General features: G+C 33.6%; 1 non-coding gene across 1 annotated transcript; it reads left to right on the forward strand.

Moving 5' to 3' along the window:
- Positions 1-20,619: 20,619 nt before the first annotated feature.
- Positions 20,620-20,726, forward strand: LOC121206931 (small nucleolar RNA R71). Its single transcript, XR_005902102.1, has one exon. It is a non-coding gene; the product is annotated as a small nucleolar RNA R71 (small nucleolar RNA).
- The last annotated feature ends 922 nt before the right edge of the window (positions 20,727-21,648 follow it).

Consider the following 21,648-nt stretch of genomic DNA (forward strand, 5'->3'; position numbering starts at 1 on the left):
TCTCAATCAATAGCCAAACTCGGACATCCACCTTCGATTGCTGTAATAAAGCAACAACATCCATACTATCTGCCTCGAGTATAACCCTTCTCGCTCCCTGTCCTCATGCTAACAGTAGGCCATCGTAGGCACCCTATATCTCCGCTTCTAAAATCAAGCAAATGCCAATATTCCTTGCGTAGCCAGCATGCCAATCCCCGTCATGATCCCTCACCAAACTATCGCTAGTAGCAAAGCCAGAATCAAGATTCCTTAACTTATCCAAATTTACCTTCGACCATCACTCATTTGGATTAGACAAATGGATAGTGATATAATCATGATCCTCATATGAAGTATTACCTTGCAATGTACCAGCCTGCACCCTACACAAAAAACGAACAACATGTATAACATTACCTTGTTTGAAAGTATCAAGAGTAAAAATTCTGCTACTTCTTTGCTTCCAAAGCACCTAGCAGATTGCACTGAAAAAATTCCCCCAGTTTTTTTACTCTTACGCAAACTGTTCTGCCCTTGTAATATTAGCAAAGAACCAATCCTTGATCGGCATATCCATGAACGCATCTGTCATCTAAAGTCTTATAAGTTGCATCCAAACAGAGATAGTAGGAAAGAAAAGCGTAAAATATGGTCAATAGTCTCCACCCCATTACCACATATTACACAACAAATATCCACAGTGAGACCCCTCCAAGTTCTCACCTCATTTGTTAATAATTTATTTTGAGTCGCTAACCACATGAAAAGCCTTACCCTTTACGAACATTGTAATTTCCACATCAACTTCCACTTACCGACTCCATGTCGGTTTTATCATCACTCAGCTGGTCATATGCAGACTTTGTGGAAAAATGAAAGTGCTTATCCCATCTTCAAATAAATACTATCTTTTGATGGAATTGGCCTTTCGATTTTTGGCAAAAAGTTTCAAATAACGCCTTTTATACTTTTGTGAATAGAGTCCACACTCTAGCAAAATGAGATTGAGGATAGTGGAGAAGATCGAGTGGTTGAAAGTCAAGAATGATTTAGTTTGTCTTATACAAAATACCAGTATGATCCAAGTAAATAGGCTTATTACTATAAACATCACAACTGGTCGATTTCGAAAGAAACTTCTAAAATTATGTTGTGCACTTTTCCACCTTTTTTCCAAACCGATTTTTCCAATAAAAACAAACTTATTATTGTTTTTTACCATTAACATCTTCATTCAAGACCTAGGGTTTTGTAGTTTAATGAGAGAAAGTTGAAGAGAGTGAGAAATCTTCAAACCAAGACAAGAATTCATGGTTTCAACATCTCCACCTTATTTATTTGAAATATTTAGTAAGGAAATGTTGTTAGACAATGTGCATTAATATTTTTGTTTATATTTTTTTGATGAGTGGAAAATACGACTTTGAGAAGATGTTAATAGAATTCTAGTGTTGAGATAATAAAGAGGAGCATTTTTTTTGTCATTGAAAGAGGTAAGTTCCTTTGGATTTTCCAAACTTTACCTTAAGAAATATGCAATGTTGTTTGAATCAGATCGAATCGGTCAACTGGAATGAAAATCGACCAGGGTATTGGTCTAAAGAAACTAATTAGATCGGTTAACCTAGGAATTGGTAGAAACTGGATTAACCGAGAAAAAAACCTGTTGAACTGGGTGGCTGAATAGAATTTTTTATTTTAATTTTTTTAATGATTTATTTAGTCGAATTAAAGGATTGGTTGAATCTGTTGGATGTCGAGATTTGGGGCCTGACTGGTTAGACACTAGTCCAATTTTGAAAATCTTGAAAATATGTGACTGGAGTTGAATAATGTGTAATGAATAGTTGTAAGAAATATTTATGTAAAACCCTATACTCGGCTAAATCATTAGGTTCGAGCTATATTGCGTCACATTATTGTCAGAGCAACTACGATCGAATCACAATTAAATTATACAATTTCTATGATAATTATCAAACAAATTTACATTCCTTAATCATAATAAAGTAAATCTATATTTCATTTATGTATGCACCTAATATCATTCAACAATCCACCATTTATTAAGGTCATAGAAGCATTTCAATTAAGGCATCATCACATCTTACACATTTATCAAACTATGAGAATTACAATTTGCATATACTTTTATACGTATACATATCAACCATATGCATATTAATACTAGAATATAAGTTATAACATTTGATTATAACATCATTCAACTACTACAAACCTAACATATTAGGTACATACCAAAATATACGTAATGTTGAAAACTAACAAACATGGATGAGGCTGGGATTGTAGATTGGATTTTGAAGTCTATACTCGAAAATCTTAAATTAAATCTAACCTGTGAGCTGTCGCGTGTGAATATGATATTCAATTTGTGCAAGTATACATGTCGAATCAAGTAATAAAGTGATGAGTGAGTATCGTTCGTAAGAGGATCAGATTGAGGCACAAAAGTAGTCAAGTTAGTATAATCAAATACAATTAATGCTATAGAAAAGTCAATAATAAATATGCAGTGGCAATTAGTGGAGTAATGATGTAAGCAATACATGGAATTAATGAATAACTAAAAATGCTATGGCAAAATGAGAGTAGAAATATAATGACAATAACGAGAGTGATTATCCGAATAGAATGTAAACAAAGAAATAAACAATTAAATATGTTGTGGCAAAGATACTACGACAAAAAATAAGGATAGAGTCCTGTTGGTTCGGAAGGTCAGGATTACCTAGAATCGACCCTTACTGTCAATAATGCCTTGGAAAAATCGTATCTACTTTACTACACAGAAGAGTTCTAAAATGGTCTGCCTCTCACAAGATTAAAACCTCAAGTTACCTTGCTCGTGTTTATATGCTTTTTAGATATCTTGCATGGGTTCCTTCTGTATGATCGTGACTCTATGTCTAGAGTCAACTATAAGTGTCTATCGAATACCTGCTCATTTCATTTAATTTTAATCCAACCAATCCAACCCTTTCGGAATTAGAATCAATTTATAAGTATGCGAACAATCTTCTATGTCTAGAGATAGTTTGTATTTTAATTAAGAAATAAGAATAATAAAATGAAACAGTAGAGTAAATTAGATATATATTGCATCCATAAAAACAATTTAAGGTTTCATCAAAAGTAATTCCAACCCTATGAAATTTAGCTCATGAGTTGGGAAATAAAATTCCAAACCAAAATATTATCTGACATTATGTTCAACTACTACAATTCAATCTTCCGAAGGAACACTAATGGAAATAACGAAAGAGATTTGGGAAACAGCTTTCACTTGCCCAGTCCATACTGTGGCAGCATAGCATTATGTGATGGCTAAGAAGGATTGTCTTAGGCTTCCTTTCCTTTGCGTAGCCATGAAACATCTCGATTTTGGGCCTAGTCGGAACAGCGGTTTTGGGACCACAAATCTGACATAGAAAAATTTATTTTCATTGTACATTTATGGTTTACAATTTCATGGAATGATTTTGTGAAAATCTCGTTCGAAAATTTTGACGTTTAGGCACTCAATTTAGTAAAAGGACTAAATTGTAAAAAGTGCAAAAGTTGAGTTCTACATGTTAGAAGTGTCAAATTGTTATGAGTTTTTAAATTGAAGGTCCTTAGATGGTAATTAGAACATTGGTTAATATGATGGACAAAAATGGGCATGAATGAGTGAAATAAAATATTTTTAAGTTAAGAGCATTTACTAATCTAGTAATTAAAAGAATTAAAAAGCCAAAATAGCCAAAATCCCTTATCCATCTTCTTTCTCCAGCCGAACGTACGAAGAGAATCCATGGTTAGGGTTTGGCTAAGCTTTTAAGCTTCATAAAAGGTCCGTTTTAGCCCCGTTTTTAATGTTCTTTACGTTTTTGAAATCCTCGTAACAAGATCTTCCTATTTCTACCATTAATTTGAGATATGGTGAAGGTATAGTTTTTGACCCATGTTATAAATTGGTGTATTTTGATGTTTGGTGATATATTATGCATGTTTATGGTTAGAGAAATGACTTTTACTAAGTGACTTTCGGTGAAAATGCATAAAATGACCAAATCATAAAAGTTATAAAATATGTGCTAAAAATCTATTTTAATGAAAAATGTGGGCTGTTACAAGCATAAGAGAGGTCCGCCTATGCATGGGTAATAAAGAAATCTAACACATTTCATTTTACGAGCCTAGGGGTAAAAGTATAAATATGTGAAACTTTAGGGGCAAAAATGTAATTTTACCATAATATGATTTTTGGATCAAATTGAATAATGTGACTAATTAATAAGCTAAATGTGATATTATAGATCAAGAAAAATGAGATTCGGACCTAGAACGAGGGAAAAACGAGAAATTGACGGTCAGGTCTCTTTTCGCCATTTTTGGTATCGAGGTAAGTTTATATGATAATAATGCAACATGTTATTACTATTATATGTTTAATGCTTAAATATTGTATGAAATGTATATGTATATGTATTTGTCTTTATGAAATTGATTCATGATGTCTCAATGACGATTCGACAAAAGTTGGTGTCTTAGAAATCCCGATTAAACCCTAGGAATAGCTAAGATACGGATATCATGACATGTGAGTTTTGAAATCCCGTATAAGACCATATCTGGGATATGGCATCGACATCAATATGAGATCCCTTGTAAGACCGTATCTGGGATATGACATAAGCATCGACATGAGATCCCATGTAAGACCATATCTGGGATATGACATCGGCATCAATATGAGGTCCCATATAAGACCATGTCTGGGACATGGCATCGACACTATTATGAGACTTTGCGTAAGACCGTAGCTGGGCTATTGGCAACAATATGTGATCCCATGTAAGACCACGTCTGGGACATGGCTTTGGCATCTTATTATGTGTATGATGATTTTGAGTATCCTTTAGTATTCCAAGTGGTTCAACGGGTAATTCAAAGATTATGTCAAATTTGTGATAATGTATGATTATGTTACGAAGTGGTATAGGTATGTGCGCAAAACTCATGAGAAATGATGTCGGTTTATGATACACCTTTGGTAAAGATGCAAATAAGTACGTCATGCCCATGAGAATGATTTTGTGATGACCTTGTGATCATGGGTCTATGCTTATGATGTATAAATAGATATTTTTACCATGATGGTTGAAATGGTTTGTGTAGGTGTTATAAACTTAGTTATCATTATTTTATATTAAAACGGTTTTGGATAGCAGTAGTAGTTTGACTTTGAAAATCTACCAAAAATATTGGAAATTGAGTTAGAAGTTGAATAAAATAAGAAATTAAAGCTTATTGAGTCTAGTTTCATATAGAAGAAATGATGTAAGCAAAATAGTTTCATATTATGAGATATTTGAATTTTTGTTAGACAAGGTCAGAATGATTTTGGAGTCCCCTATTCTGAATTTGTAAAATCATTAAAAATTGTATGAAAATAATTATGGGTTAGAATTTATATGACTAAATCCTTAATTAGTCTATTTTCAAGATAAACAGATAGGAACATTATTTGAATCCCGTACTGTGAGATAATTAATTTTTAGTAAAGAAAGGTTAAAGCTGTTAAACAGCAGAATAGGGGTAAGTTTGAAGAATAAACTGTACTTATTGGCTAATCCATAAATTCTAAAAATTTTATGGTATAAAAATATATGAGTCTAGTTTCAAATTCTTTTAACAGATCTTAATTTATAATTCTGCAGCTCAAGTTATCAATAATTTAATGACTATGACTTGTGTAGACAGCTTGGCTGGAATATGAATAAATAGTGGAATTATGTGCCATTATGATTGTGTTATCTTGAGAACATGTTGTGAGAATATGGAAAAAAAAACATGTCAATAAATCTCTTATTATTTTCATATGGACTTACTAATCTATATAGCTTACCCCTTCCTTTTTCCTCATTTTATAGGCTCACTAAGCTAGCTCGGGTTGGAGAGCGTTGGAGATTCTATCACACTATCCAGCTATTGAAGGGTATAAATGATTTCAAGCACTTTAAGTCTATGGCATGTATAGGGACTTATTCAATTGGGTATGTGTCATTTGATTTGGCCAAATGTATTGGCCCATAATGGGAATAGTATTCATTTTGTATATGGCCATGAGATGTGGCTCATATTGGTTATTGGGTTGTAAACCTATTCATATATGCATGCATTTACTAAAGATTTCATATGGTGTAGTCATGTGTATTTGGCATGGATGAATTGTGAATGTGCCCTAGATTACTTGTTGGTTTTAAAGTAACTAAATTGGCCTATGGATAGACCTTAGCATAAGTATGAAATGTAAGAATGCGTTAACGATAATCATGGCATGAAGTTGATAAGTTTAAACTAGGTAAAGTACGATGCCTTACGCATGAATAAATCGATATGAAATTTCCATGAAAAATGCCATTGAAGTTATGTTTAAGTAAGTGCTAACAAGGGTGCCAATTGGCTTGGTAAATAGCCATTTTTTGGGCCACACGGGCAAAGACATGGCCGCGTGTCTCATCCGTGTGGTGGACACGATCTAGCACACGGGCGTGTGACTTGGCTGTGTGACCCTATATCGTTGCTAACATTATAAACAGAGAGTTACACGGGCTGAGGACATGGGCGTGTCCTAAGCCACAAGGGCATGTGCGACCACACGGCCTAACCCACACAGGCGCCTGACTCTCCAAACATGGAAAATTTCCTAAGTGTTGTAAAAAGTTCGTAAGTTCTCAATTTATTCCCAAATCACCCCTGATATATGTTTTGGGCCTCTTAAGCCCATATAAGGGACATTATGAATATGAATGAATGTTTTTATTTCGAACAAAATTTTATGACTCTGTTTTATAAATATGTGTACGCTTTAGTCTGGTAATGCCTCGTACCCTGTCCCGGCCTCGAACTCGGGCAATGGATGTTAAATTTAGTGGTATCAGAGCTATGGTTTAGTCAGTTCTCGGAGCAACCTAGCATGTGTGAGAGTTTAATTGTACATGCCACATATAATCTGTGATAGTGTGATGTCTCCCGACGCGAATGAGAACCATCTTGTTTGGACAAAGGTACTCTTTAACCGAGCTACACCAACCATGTTAAATATGATGCTAAGGTATCTGAGTAGAGTACAGTTATGATGAGCCTAAACTCAGAAAAGTATGAATAAAAGTTCATGATATGTATGTGATAACATGTGAGATGAAGGTTTATGTTGCGACGAATATCCAGGCTTGTTTGATGTTCATATGATATTGTGCACTTGACTTGTTTGATTAAGTGAATTTGATAAGTAGAAATTCATTAAGGTATGAATAAAGGTTCATAACTTTATGTTATGGATAAAATGTCATTGTCTCTATTGGACGTTGAATTTTGATGGATTACAATGATTTCTTGAGAAGGGTAAAATGATGTATATGATTGGTTTTGCTTGAACGAATGCATGTGTTTAGGTAACTGATCAAAAATATTGATGGAATGAATGTCCATGTATACTTGTTTGAATAATTATGATTGACAAGCTCGTATAGCTTAAGTAAATGTGTTAAATTGATTGGATTGATTCATATGATTGTAATGATATGTATATGATGATGGGAGAGATGAAAGTTTTGATTGTGATATACTTATCCATATTTGTTTGGCCTTTATATGATATTATGTGCATGGCTTGTTTGATTGAATGAATGGGATAAGTAAAATTTTTCAGAATTCATAGAATACATGCATAAGTACACTTGTTTAAATAAGGTAATTGGAAAGTTTGCGTAAAACAAATATGAATGTTAGTTTGCCTGAAGTGAATGATATGATAGTGATGATATTACTATAATACTAAAAGTTGTGTTATATGTTTATGTGTATGAGAGACAAGTTAGGGACCTTAGAACCCCACCCCCTTGCCAGAGTGGTGTTTTGTAAAGGATTTTATGAGATCTGTGTTGAATAAGCTCACAAGTATGAGACCAAAGAGTTCAGTGGTAGAATGATTATAAATATGATCAGAGATTGAGGATTGGTTGATAAGTGAAGACAGAGCTAGTAAGGTATTAGATTGACACAAAAAAAATATTATTTGATTCACGCAATATCACAGTTAGTGAAGAAGTTAACTTTGGTAATTGATTTATTCTGGTATGATGTCGAAAGAATGTACTAACTAGAATTTCTTCAGAATCGATTTTCTTTAAAAAAAAACATTAATGCGAAATTAGTGATGATAGAAATAGTTGAAGGGATGATATTTGAAAAGTAAGATATCTGAGTGTGGCAGTTATAGCTGAACAGATTATGACAATCTCTTCTAAGGTGTTCTATGTGTTTATTTATTCTTAGAAATATTCTTATGGCTCTTGATTTTCTGATAAAATTCTTGTTATATGGTGTAACGCCCCTAACCCGTATCCGTCGCCGGAATGGGGTTACGAGGTATTACCGAACGAGACACAACTTTCGAACATTCATGGATACACATAGAAATTAATCATTTTAATTCATCACATATAAACGTATACTAGCCAAACTAAAATATTACATGTTACACTTTAATCAATAAACATTCAACCATAAATTATTATCAACCGGCCAAATATAAACATATAAATTAAACAACTTATTACTTATTATCCAAGACCAAATATACATGCAACCTTATTATAAGTTTTGACCAAACCACGCTTACCTAATTGCTATTCCATCAATACACATAGAACGTCATATAACATATACTTAAAAATTAAAGCACAATAACTAAGCCATATACTAGACTTGCATCAAACTATCTTGTTTAATAAAAGCATAAGTTACTATTCATATGGTCAATTTCTAAAGCTTTAGCCGAATATTAAACACGCTAAATACTTATGCTTTATTTAATGTCTATTTCCATTATACTCTATCACTTTACATGTATGAAACATTTCAAAGAACTAAACCAATAAATCAAACATATTTTACTTTTCACATCAACACATCAAATATATATATTAATGCATAATGCATAACAACTATTTGTCTAAAACTTTAGCATACCATAACCGAATTTTAACATGCTAATATTACTATCATGCAAAGTAACAAAGGTCATATTCGAGACTAATTCAATGATCAGATATTCGGCCAAGTACATAAATATACATATAGCTAGAATTTATGTCATGTCAAACATATTACAAATATATCTCAACTAATGTTTAATTATTAGATCAATACATAACCGAATACACAAAAACATATATGTATAATGTTTTAATCTTATAAGCCAAAACAACTCACTTTCAAATCACAAATACATGTTACCCTAATTATCTAACTTTAACCGAAGGCTAATTCACCTTGTTTGCCGAATCAAAACATGGTCATTTCACAAGCTATTCATTATACTTTAAGTCTCATTTACAACTAATGATCAAAGACATATAACTATTATCTATATCTACTTCATCACATAATCGAATATCAATACTTCAAATCATAGCCATTTACCTAATACATCCCACTTATATATCATGCATTTCACTCAATAGTAATGTTCAACCACAATTTCACATCATACCAAATATATACCATACACATCTACTTTGACATAACTTCATCACCATTAGCAAATATATCAACCATGATTCACATATAAATATATAATGGCCAAACCATCAAAACCAAACTATTAAGCCATTTTCGCATGGCTCATATTTACATAACCCAAAAACAAACATAAACATAAACTAGCCTGTACATGCCCTAGGTTTAAGTTCAACTTATAAAGTACTGAAAACAGTCGATAGTGTGATAAACTTCGCTGACGATCCCCGAGCTCGTAACTTAACTCCAAAATCTATAAAACAGAGGAAAACATACACACACAGTAAGCTATCATAGCTTAGTAAGTCATAAGCAAAAAAATAACTCAATGACAATATCAACTCAATTTAACTAAAACAATTTATGCTATCATTATCACATTTAATTTGAAACTTATAATTTCATATACAACATATACTTTCATTTAGCCGAATATACATATATCTAATATCAAAATATCATTCAATTTCAAAGCCACAATATCATTATTTAGTCGAATATACATAAACTCATATACATATATTCATGAATCATTTTATAAATATTCACATTTTATATTCATAAGGCCGAATATAATCTTTCATATATGTTTGCACATAGATCACAAATATGATATCACTATACATAACCTTTGGCCAAATGTACTTTTCATATACACATATATTTTCATTTACATCATATATAATTTGTATCACATTTACCTTATTTTCAAATAGGTAATAAACTATCACATACCTAATGACTTTAGCTCATTTTACACATTCAATCACAACTTATCATTTCTCGTTGAACCATTCGGAATTGAATAGGATACTCGGATAATCACACATATCGTACAATGCCAACATCCTAGACGTGGTCTTACATGCAATCACATATTGATGCCACTGTCCCAGACAGGGTCTTAAACGAATCAAATACGATGCCAATGTACCAGACTGATCTTATACGTAATCACATATCGATGCCAACGTCCCAGATGTGGTCTTACGCGAGAACACATATCAGAAATCCTATATCATGACATATGTATCCTAGCTATTCCTAAGGTTCGTACGAGGCTTTTGGACGTCGTAACTCTGTCAAAATGAATTCGTAAACATAGCTCCCAAGCATATACAAATTCAGCTAACATATATATACTTCCACAGTTCATTTCAACATATAAAACTCGTATTTATTTAAAGTTAACAACATCTATTTGCTTATAAAATTACCTCGGATAACGATAATCAGAACGGGACGACTAATCGACAACTTTGGTTTTCCCCCGATCCAAATCGGATTTCTTTGGTTCTTGATCTAAGCATATTCAAATTAAACTCATTAAAACATAATTTCATTCAATTTAGTCCAAAAACACATCAATGGGAAAATTACTATTTTACCCCTGACATTTTACATTTTTTACAATTTAGTCCAAATTGCACAAAACACAAAACATGCAAAATTTGCACACACCATGCTTAGGCTAAATGCTACCCATATTTATACAAGTCCATACATTTCATTTATTTCACATTTTAGTCCTCAATTTATTATTTTTTCAATTTAGTCCTAATTACTCAAAATCATAAAAAATTCCAATACAAAACATATTAATCCAAAACATATCTTCCATAATTCATCAATTAACATCACAAAGCTCAATTATTCATCAATAGCATAACTCAAAATATTCATCAAAATCAGAAATTCGAGCATGGACTTTGTACATTACACTGCAACGGATCTTAAAAACGTAAAAATTATCAAAAACCGAACAAAAACTAACCTTGAATCAAGCTTCCAAAGTGCCAAATACCCTAAAGCTTATTTATTTTATTTTTTTCCCAAGTTTTGGTCATGTAATAAAAATGAATGCATGATATCTTTTATTATATGTTTTATTATAATAACATATTTAACATTTTATATATTTAACCTTTATAATTTAATAACTAAACCATACTCATTAAGGCCACAACAGCCCATATCATGTTCTCATGGAAAAATTGCATTATAAACACTTCAAACTATAAATACAACCACAATTCGGCCATTACAAATTAAACCATCAAATTTTCATTTTACGCGATTAAGCCCTTTTTATTAATCAACACTCAAACGACAAAATTAAAACACGAAAATTTCACAGATATTAATACACACATAATAAACACAGAAAATAATTTTTAAATATTTTTTTGACTTGGATTCGTGTTCCCAAAATCACTGTTCCAAATAGGGTCTAAATCGGGCTGCTACAGCTATCCTCCCTTAGGGATTTTCGTCCCCGAAAATCTTACCAGTGAATAGGTTCGGATAACGTTCTTTCATTGCATCCTGAGGCTCCTACGTTGCCTCTTCAACTCTGTGTTTATGCCATAATACTTTCACTAATGGAATTTCCTTATTTCGTAATTCTTTAACTTCGCGAGCCAGAATACGAATCGGTTCTTTCTTATATGTCATATCAGACTTAATCTCAATCTCCAACGGATTAATCATATGTGAGGGATTTGATTGATATATACGAAGCATCGAAACATGGAATACATTATGGATCTTTTCTAACTCAGGTGGGAACAACAGTCTATAAGTAACAGGTCCAATACGCTCTATAATCTCATACGGCCCAATAAATCTCGGACTCAATTTGCCTTTACAACTGAATTTGAGTATTTTATTCCATGGCGAGACTTTCAAAAAGACTTTGTCCCCGATCTGAAACTCTATATCTCTTCGTTTCAAGTCAGCATACAATTTTTGACGATCTGACGCTATTTTCAAACTTTCGCGGATCACTTTTACTTTCTATTCAGTCTCTCTGATCAAATTGACCTCGTGTAACTTATTTTTACTGAGCTCGATCCAATACAATGGTGTATGAAATTTACGACCGTACAAATCCTCGTAAGGTGCCATTTCGATACTTGATTGAAAGCTATTATTGTACGCAAATTTAATCAGAGGTAAGTATCTTTCCCACGTACCTTCAAACTTGAGAATGCAACATCTCAACATGTCCTCAAGTATCTAAATAATTCATTCAGACTGACCATCTATTTGCGGATGGAAAGCAGTGTTGAAATGTAATTTCGTACCTAGTGCATCTTGCATTTTCTTCCAAAAGTGCAATGTAAACCTCAGATCTTTATCCGAAACAATAAAAATAGGTACTCCATGTAATCTTACAATATGAGAAACATACAATTCAGCTAGCTTATCAAGCGAGTAATCTTTGCGAACCGGAACAAAATGAGTCGATTTAGTCAATCTATCCACAATAACCCAAATTGCATCTTTCTTGCTTGGTGTCAACGGCAAACCGAATACAAAATCCATTGTGACTCTGTCCCATTTCCACTTAGGTATCATGATTGGATGAAGAAATCCAAAAGGCACCTGATGCTCGGCTTTTACTTGTAGATAGACTAAACATTTTGAAACAAAGTAAAAAATGTGTCGTTTCATACCATGCCACCAATATAGTTGTTTCAGATCATTATACATTTTCGTACTACCCGGGTAAACAGATAGTCGACTATTATGAGCTTTATTCAAAATCATCTGAATCAACTCTGGATTTCCCGGAACACATATTCAGTTTCTGAACCTTAGACAACCCTCAGTATCAACTCGAAATTCTGAATCAACAGTCGAATCACATTAGCCTCGTTTTGCTAGCAAATCATTATCAACTTTTTGAACATCACAAATCTGTTGAATAAATAACGGTCTTGCTTTTAACTTAGCTATAATCAAACCATCATTAGACATAGCCATATGTGCATTCATTGCACGTAAAACAAATAGTGATTTTTGGCTTAAAGCATCAGCAACAACATTAGCCTTTCCCAGATGGTAGCCAATCACAAGCTCGTAGTCTTTTAACTGCTCTAACAATCGACGCTATTTCAAATTCAGATCTTGCTGAGTCATCAAATATTTCAGGCTTTTGTGATCAGAATAAATATGACATTTCTCACTGAACAGATAGTGGCGCCATATCTTCAATGCAAACACAATAGCTGCGAATTCTAAATCGTGTGTCGGATAGTTCTTTTCATGCGGATTTAACTGTCTCGAGGCATATGATACAACTTTTCCTTCCAACATCAAAACACAACCTAAACCATTTAAAGATACATCACTATAGATAATAAATTCTTTACCTGATTCTGACTGAACTAGTACTGGAACTTCAATCAAAAGGGCTTTCAACTGATCAAAACTTTTCTAACACTTTCTGACCACTCGAACTTAACATCTTTCTGTAATAGCTTCGTTATCGAAGGTGCAATCATAGAGAAACCTTTCACGAACCGTCTATAGTAACCAGCAAGTCCCAGAAAACTTCAAACTTCAGAAACATTTTTCAGAGGTTTCAAATCAAGTATAGTTGAAATTTTACTCGGATCAACCCGAATATCCGATGCTAATACAACATGTCCTAGAAAACTAATTTCACGTAACCAGAACTCACATTTACTGAACTTTGCATACAATTGTTTATCAGGAAGGATTCAAGTATGTATGTATGTATGTGCTATGACAGTATGGATCAGACCTTTGAGTGCATAAATTCTCCAATAGAGATCAAGAATCGGTTGATGTGTTGTATAGCGAAGATTTGCTCGTGACTTTAGTATAAGAAATTAAAGAACTAAGTATTAAGCATAGCCTGAGTAAAAGTTCTTTAGCAATGATTATGAGATAGTGAAGTTTATGTAAAAACCAAACCACTCTTCCGGTAAGATTTTTGGGGACAAAAATCCCTAAAAGGGGGGATAACTGTAACATCCCAATTTTGGTCCTAGTCGGAACAGTGGTTTCAGGACCATAAATCTGACATAAAAAAATTATTTTCATTGTACTTTTATGGTTTACAATTTCACGGAATGATTTCATGAAAATCTAGTTCGAAAATTTTGACGTTTGGACACTCAATTTAGTATAAAGGACTAAAATGTAAAAAGTGAAAAAGTTGAGTTCTACATGTTAGAAGTGTCAAATTGTTATGAGTTTTTAAATTGAAGGTCCTTAGATGGTAATTAGACCATTGGTTAATATGATGGGCAAAAATGGGCATGAATGGGAGAAATAAAATATTTTTAAGTTAAGGGAATTTTAGTAATCTAGCAATTAAACGAATTAAAAAGCCAAAATAGCCAAAATCCCTTGTCCATCTTCTTGCTCCAGCCGAATGTACCAAGAGAAGCCATGGTTAGGGTTTGGCTGAGCTTCCAAGCTTCATAAAAGGTCCGTTTTATCCCCGTTTGTAATGTTCTTTACGTTTTTAAAATCCTCGTAACAAGATCTACCTAGTCCTACCATTAATTTGAGATATGGTGAAGTTATAGATTTTGAAGCATGTTAGAAATTGGTGTATTTTGATGTTTGGTGGTAGATTATAGATGTTTATGGTTAGAGAAACGACTTTTACTATGTGATTTTCGGTGAAAACATAAAAAAGGACCAAATCATAAAAGTTATAAAATATGTGCTAAAAATTTGTTTTAATGAAAAATGTACGCTATTATAAGCATAAGAGAGGTTCGGCTATGCATGAGTAATAAAGAAATTGAACACATTTCATTTTACGAGCCTAAGGGCAAAAGTGCAAATATGTGAAACTTTAGGGGCAAAAATGTAGTTTTTCCATAATGTGATTTTTGGATCAAATTGAATAATGTGACCAATTAATAAGCTAAATGTGATATTATAGATCAAGAAAAATGAGATTTGGACCTAGAACGAGAGAAAAACGAGAAATTGACGGTTATAGGTCTCTTTTCGCCATTTTTGGTATCGAGGTAAGTTTGTATGATAATAATGCAACATGTTATTACTATTATATGTTTAATGCTTAAATATTGCATGAAATGTATATTTATATGTATTTGTCTTTATGAAATTGATTCATGATGTCTCAATGACGATTCGACAAAAGTTGGTGTCTCAGAAATCCCGGTTGAACCCTAGGAATAGCTAAGATGCGGATACCATGACATGTGAGTTTTTGAAATCCTGTATAAGACCATATCTGGGATATGGCATCGGCATCAATATGAGATCCCTTGTAAGACCGTATCTGGGATATGATATACGCATCGACATGAGATCCCATGTAAGACCATATCTGGGATATGGCATTGGCATCGATATGAGGTCCCGTACAAGACCATGTTTGGGACATGGCATCGGCACTGTTATGAGACTTTGTGTAAGACCGTAGCTGGGCTATTGCCAACGATGTGGGATCCCATGTAAGACCACGTCTGGGACATGGCTTTGGCATCATGTGTATGATGATTCTGAGTATCCTCCAAGTGGTTCAACGGGTAATTCAAAGATTATGTCAAAGTTGTGATAATGTATGATTATGTTACAAAGTGGTACAGGTATGTGCGCAAAACTGATGAGAAATGTTGTCGGTTTATGATGCACCTTTGGTAAGGATGCAAATAAGTATTTCATGCCATGAGAATGTTTTGTGATGACCTTGTGATTATGGGTCTATGCTTATGATGTATAAATAGGTATTATTACCATGATGGTTGAAATGATTTGTAAAGGTGTTATAAACTTAGTTATCGTTATTTTAATCTAAAACAGTTTTGGACAACAGTAGTCCAAATTTGAAAATCCACCAAAAATTGTGGAAATTGAGTTAGAGGATGAATAAAATATTAAATTAAATATTATCAAGCCTAGTTTCAAATGGAAGAAATGGTGTAAGCAAAAGAGTTTCATATTATGAGATATTTGAATTTTCGTGAGACAAGGTCAGACGGATTTCGGAGTCCCCTATCTTGACTTTGGAAAATCATTAAAAATTGTATGAAAATAATTATGAGTTATAATTCATTTGAATAAATCCTTTATTAGTCTATTTTTAAGAGAAATAGACAGGATCATTATCTGAATCCCGTACTGTGAGATAATTAATTTTTAGTAAAGAAAGGTTGAAGTTGTCAAACAGCAGAACAAGGGTAATTTTGGAGAATAAAATGTACTTATTGGATAATTCATAAATTCTAAAAATTTTATGGTAGAAGGATATATGAATCTAGTTTCAAATTCTTTTAACTGATCTTAATTTAGAATTTTTTAGCTCAAGTTATCAATAATTTAGTAACTATAACTCTTGTAGACAGCTTGGCTGGAATATGAATAATTAGTGGAATTATGTGCCATTATGGTTGTGATACCTTGAGAACATGTTGTGAGAATATGGCAAAAAAACATGTCAACAAATCTCCTAATATTTTCATATGGAATTACTAAGCTATATAGCTTACCCCTTCCTTTTTCCTCATTTTATAAGGTCACTAAGCTAGCTCGGGTTGGAGATCTTCAGAGATTCTATCACACTTTCCAGCAATTGAAGGGTATAAATGATTTCAAGCACTTTAAGTCTATGGCATGTATAGGGACTTAGTCAATTGGGTATGTGTCATTTGATTTGTCCAAATGTATTGGCCCATAATGGGAATAGTATTCATTTTGTATATGGCCATGAGATGTGGCTCATATTGGTTATTGGGTTGTAAACCTATTCACATATGCATGCATGTGCTAAAGATTTCATATGGTGTAGTCATGTGTATTTGGTATGGATGAATTATGAATGTTCCCTAGATTACTTGTTGGTTTTAAAGTAACTAAATTGGCCTATGGATAGACCTTAGCATAAGTATGAAGTGTAAGAATGTGTTAACGATAATCATGGCATGAAGTTGATCAGTTTAAACTAGGCAAAGTATGATGCGTTATGCATGAATAAATCGATATGAAATTGCCATGAAAAATGCCATTGAAGTTATGTTTAAGTAAGTGCTAACGAGGGTGCCAATTGGCTTGGTAAATAGCCATTTTCTGGGCCACATGGGCAGAGACACGGGCGTGTGTCTCATCCATGTGGAGGACACGGTCTAGCACACGAGCGTGTGACTTGGCTGTGTGACCTTATATCGTTGCTGACAGAGAGTTACACGGGCTGAGGGCATGGGTGTGTCCCAAGCCACACGGGCGTGTGTGACTACATGGCCTAACCCACACGGGCGTGTGGCTCTTCAAACATGGAAAATTTCCTAAGTGTTATAAAAAGTTCGTAAGTTCTCAATTTAGTCCAGAATCACCCCCGATATATGTTTTGGGCCTTGTAAGCCCATATAAGAGACATTATGAGTATGAATGAATGTTTTTATTTTGAACGAAATTTTATGACCTGGTTTTACAAGTATGTGTACACTTTAGCCCGGTAATGCCTCGTACCCTTTTCCAGCCTCGGACTCGGGGAAGGGGTGTTACAAGCCGAACCCTTATTCACATTTAAGGATCTCTCCCACTTTTTTTTTTCCCTTTGTGAGGTCCCCTTCATCAGATTTTATAGATAGATTAGGCTAGGGTAGAGTAACAACTTGTGATTATCTTCTCCACTTTTAAGGGGATTTATGTGGTACATGTTTAAATTTGAGTTGGGATTGTTGCACGAAAATTGTTGACTTGGTCTTCTCGGCATTGCCACGACATTCATACTGGCAAACTGCCTGCAATTTGCCCTGACAAAACTTCACTCCTTTATTTCCTCGTTCCAAAACATGTTCCTGTCACACTAACATACACACACACACAAAAAAAAAACCTCTACCGCAAGCGATTAAAAGCACCTAATTCTAACACAGTCCAAGTCCTAATGCAATATTAAAAATGCAAACTAAAATATCCCAAAATGCAACAAAATGTACTTAAGTACAAGGAATTAGTTAAGTCTAAAGACATGAAATTTGACTTTTTTCAAGACTTATCACACCCCCAAACCTGAGTTATTGCTTGTCCTCAAGTAAAATACACGTAAATGCATGAATGCACCTATTATGCCTTGGCAAAAAAACTTCTTGTATTGCCTAGCTATTCGAAAAACAATTTATACCTCTGTTCTGAGCAATATTCTCTTTTCCTAAAATTGATTCAAATTTCAAAGGTTTGTTCAACAAAGGCAGTGCAAAAATTTCTCCTTAAAAACAAAATTTCCTAAGTACCTATGCATTGTTTCTTTCGTCCTATAGCAGATATCTTTTTATTCAGTTAGTTCATGCGTTACCTAAACAAAATTCACTTGCTTTAAGCCTATATATTATTCACATTTTCATATATTTATTCTCCTTTTTTCTTTTTTTTAATGGAAACCATATTAGGAGATTTAGTCATGTAACAAAATTTTGCTATGAAAATCTTCCAACAAAATTTTATGCATACGAAATATAGGGCTAATTCCCTGTATATCGATAAGGGTCCAACCTAGTGCTCTTTTAAATCGCCATAACACTTCTAACAACCTGTCCTCTTGCTTAGGTGTTAGCTTAGCAAAAATTACAATTGGCAAAGTACTATTATTTCCAAAATACACATATTTCAAATATTGTGGCAGAGGCTTTAACTCTAGTACAGGAGATTCCTCTATAGATGGTTTAGAAGGCTTAAAAGATCGATATGATAAATCCAGGGCTTCAAAATTTCTTCCTTGACCTATCCACTATCTACTGGGCTTCCATAAATTCACTAAGCTCTTCAAAACTTATAGTGTCACCTTGCTCCATCAAATTGTCTTCACTGTCAGAATTTTTGTAGCAAAATTTTGTGAATTTGTCCACTGCTGTTTCTATCAAGTCAATGGCGTGACATTCCTCATTCTCATAAGTGCATTTTAATGCATTAAACACATTAAAAGTAACTTGCTAATCATTCACTCTCATGGTTAGCTTGCCTTTCTACACATCAATTAGGGTCCTTGCAGTAGCAAGAAATGGTCTTCCAAGAATAATTGGTACATCATGGTCAGCTTCACATTTTAAAATAATAAAATCTACAGGAAAGATAAATTTATCCACCCTTACCAATACATCTTAAATTTTACCTTCTAGATGGGTGTAAGATCTGTTAGCCAATTGCAAGGTCACTGTAGTAGGTCTCGCTTTCCCAAGTCCTATCTTCTTTAGAGGTAGCTTATTTATCAATATTGTTGTGTACACTTCAGTGAAAGTAACAATCTCAAATTCTCTCAACCTGCGTTTATTTGACAGTATGTCTTTCATGAATTTCATGTAATTGGGCATTTTCTCCAAAGCTTTGACTAGCAGTATATTAATGTGGAGTTGCTTCGAAACCTCCAAAAATCTTTTAAACTGAGCATCTTGTTTGAAATTATAGAATCGTTGTGGAAAAGGTAGAGGTTTTCGTCCTTCTAGTTGCTAATATTGTTTTACTGTGGCTTTTTTGTTGGCAACCTAATTTGACTCTGCCACAACATTCTTCTGCTTACCCTTCTCGGTATCATTTGGCAATACTCATTGTGGCCTTGAATTTAGAGCATTCACTATTTACCCTACTTGATTTTCAAGTGCTCAGAGAGAAGCAACCTAACTCTAAATTACAACATTATTCTTGGCCATATATTCCTTTAACAAAACTTCAATGGAAGTAGAAGTTGATGCTTGATCGTATTGAGTATTTTGCCTCGGTATAGGTTGAACATAACTAGGTGGTGTATTGTTGACATTCTATGTTGTGTCATTGTTGAAATTTCCTACACCTTGATTACCCTAACTAAAATTCGGGTGTTGCTTCCACCCTGGACTGTAGTTGTTTTAATATGGATTACTATTTTGATTCGAATTACCTATGTAGTATACTGATGCTAGATTTGATGGTCATTTGTCAAACACATGGTTTTCCCCACAATAAACACATGACAACTTTGTTGATTTCATCTCATAGACTACAATTGGATTTTTCATGGTTTTAATCATATTAGCTAGAGAAGATACATGGGCTGTTAATGAAGTGATTGCATCAAGCTCGATGGTACAGACATTTCTCTTACCTGACCCAACTCTAGTGGTTGGATACTGATTATCGTTGTTGGCAATCTTTTCCAAGATCTCGTATGCTTCATTATAAGTTTTGTCCAACAATGTACCACTGGCAGACGTATCAATTAACACCTTTGTGTGCGTATTCAACCAATTGTAAATCATCTCTATTTGAGTCTAGTGCTAGAATCCATGCATCGAACATTTCCCAATTAACTCCTTAAATCATTTCCAAGCTTCATATAATGTCTCGTACTCTATCTGCCAAAAAGATATGATGTCATTTCTAAGCTTGGCATTCATATTTGGGGGATTATACGGTAGCAACAACCTCTAGCAAAGATCATTCCATGATGCCACTGTTCCCAACGGAATAGCATTTAGCCATGTTCTTGCACGATCTTTTAAAGGATATGGGGATAGCTTAAGTCTTAAGGTGTCTTTAGGAACACCTTGTTGTTTGAATGAATCACATACTTCTAGAAAGAGTCTTAAATGTAATCGTGGGTCTTCAATGGGGAGTCCACTGAATTGTCCTACGGTTTGTAACATCTGAAACATTACCTGTTTCAGCTCATATTTGGTCTAACTATCCCTAGATTCAAATCATCCAGCATTGGGACGACATGCTCTCTAATTGACCTATCTCGATCATTCACCACACATCCAATTGAAGGATTTTCATTGCGATCATTTGGATTACCATTAAGATTATTTTCATTTCCAGCCATTTTTCTCAATTCTTTTCTCTTTCTATGCAAGGTTCTATCAATCTCCGGATCAAAAAGGTATTTTGTGTTAGCAGGAATGCCTTTTCTCATACTCTGATGGAAAACTTGTGAAAAGTAAATAAACTAAGTTAAATAAAACTACTAAGTAAAATAACCGAACCAAATTTCACCAAATTGTCATTCCTTAGCAACGACACCAAAAACTTGTCGTGTGTGAATATGATATGCAATTTGTTCAAGTATACATGTCAAATCAAGTAATAAAGTGATACGTGAGTATTGTTCCCACGAGGATCAGATTGAGGCATAATAGTGATCAAGTTATTATAATAAAATGTGATTAATGCTATGAAAAAGTCAATGATAAATATGCACTGACAATTAGTGGAGTAATAACATAAGCAATACATGGAATTAATGAATAACTGAAAATGCTATGGGAAAATAAGAGTAGAAATGTAATGACAATAACAAGAGTGATTATC

The sequence above is a fragment of the Gossypium hirsutum genome, chromosome A09 (assembly GCF_007990345.1).
Source record: "Gossypium hirsutum isolate 1008001.06 chromosome A09, Gossypium_hirsutum_v2.1, whole genome shotgun sequence".
Taxonomy (NCBI): Eukaryota; Viridiplantae; Streptophyta; class Magnoliopsida; order Malvales; family Malvaceae; genus Gossypium; species Gossypium hirsutum.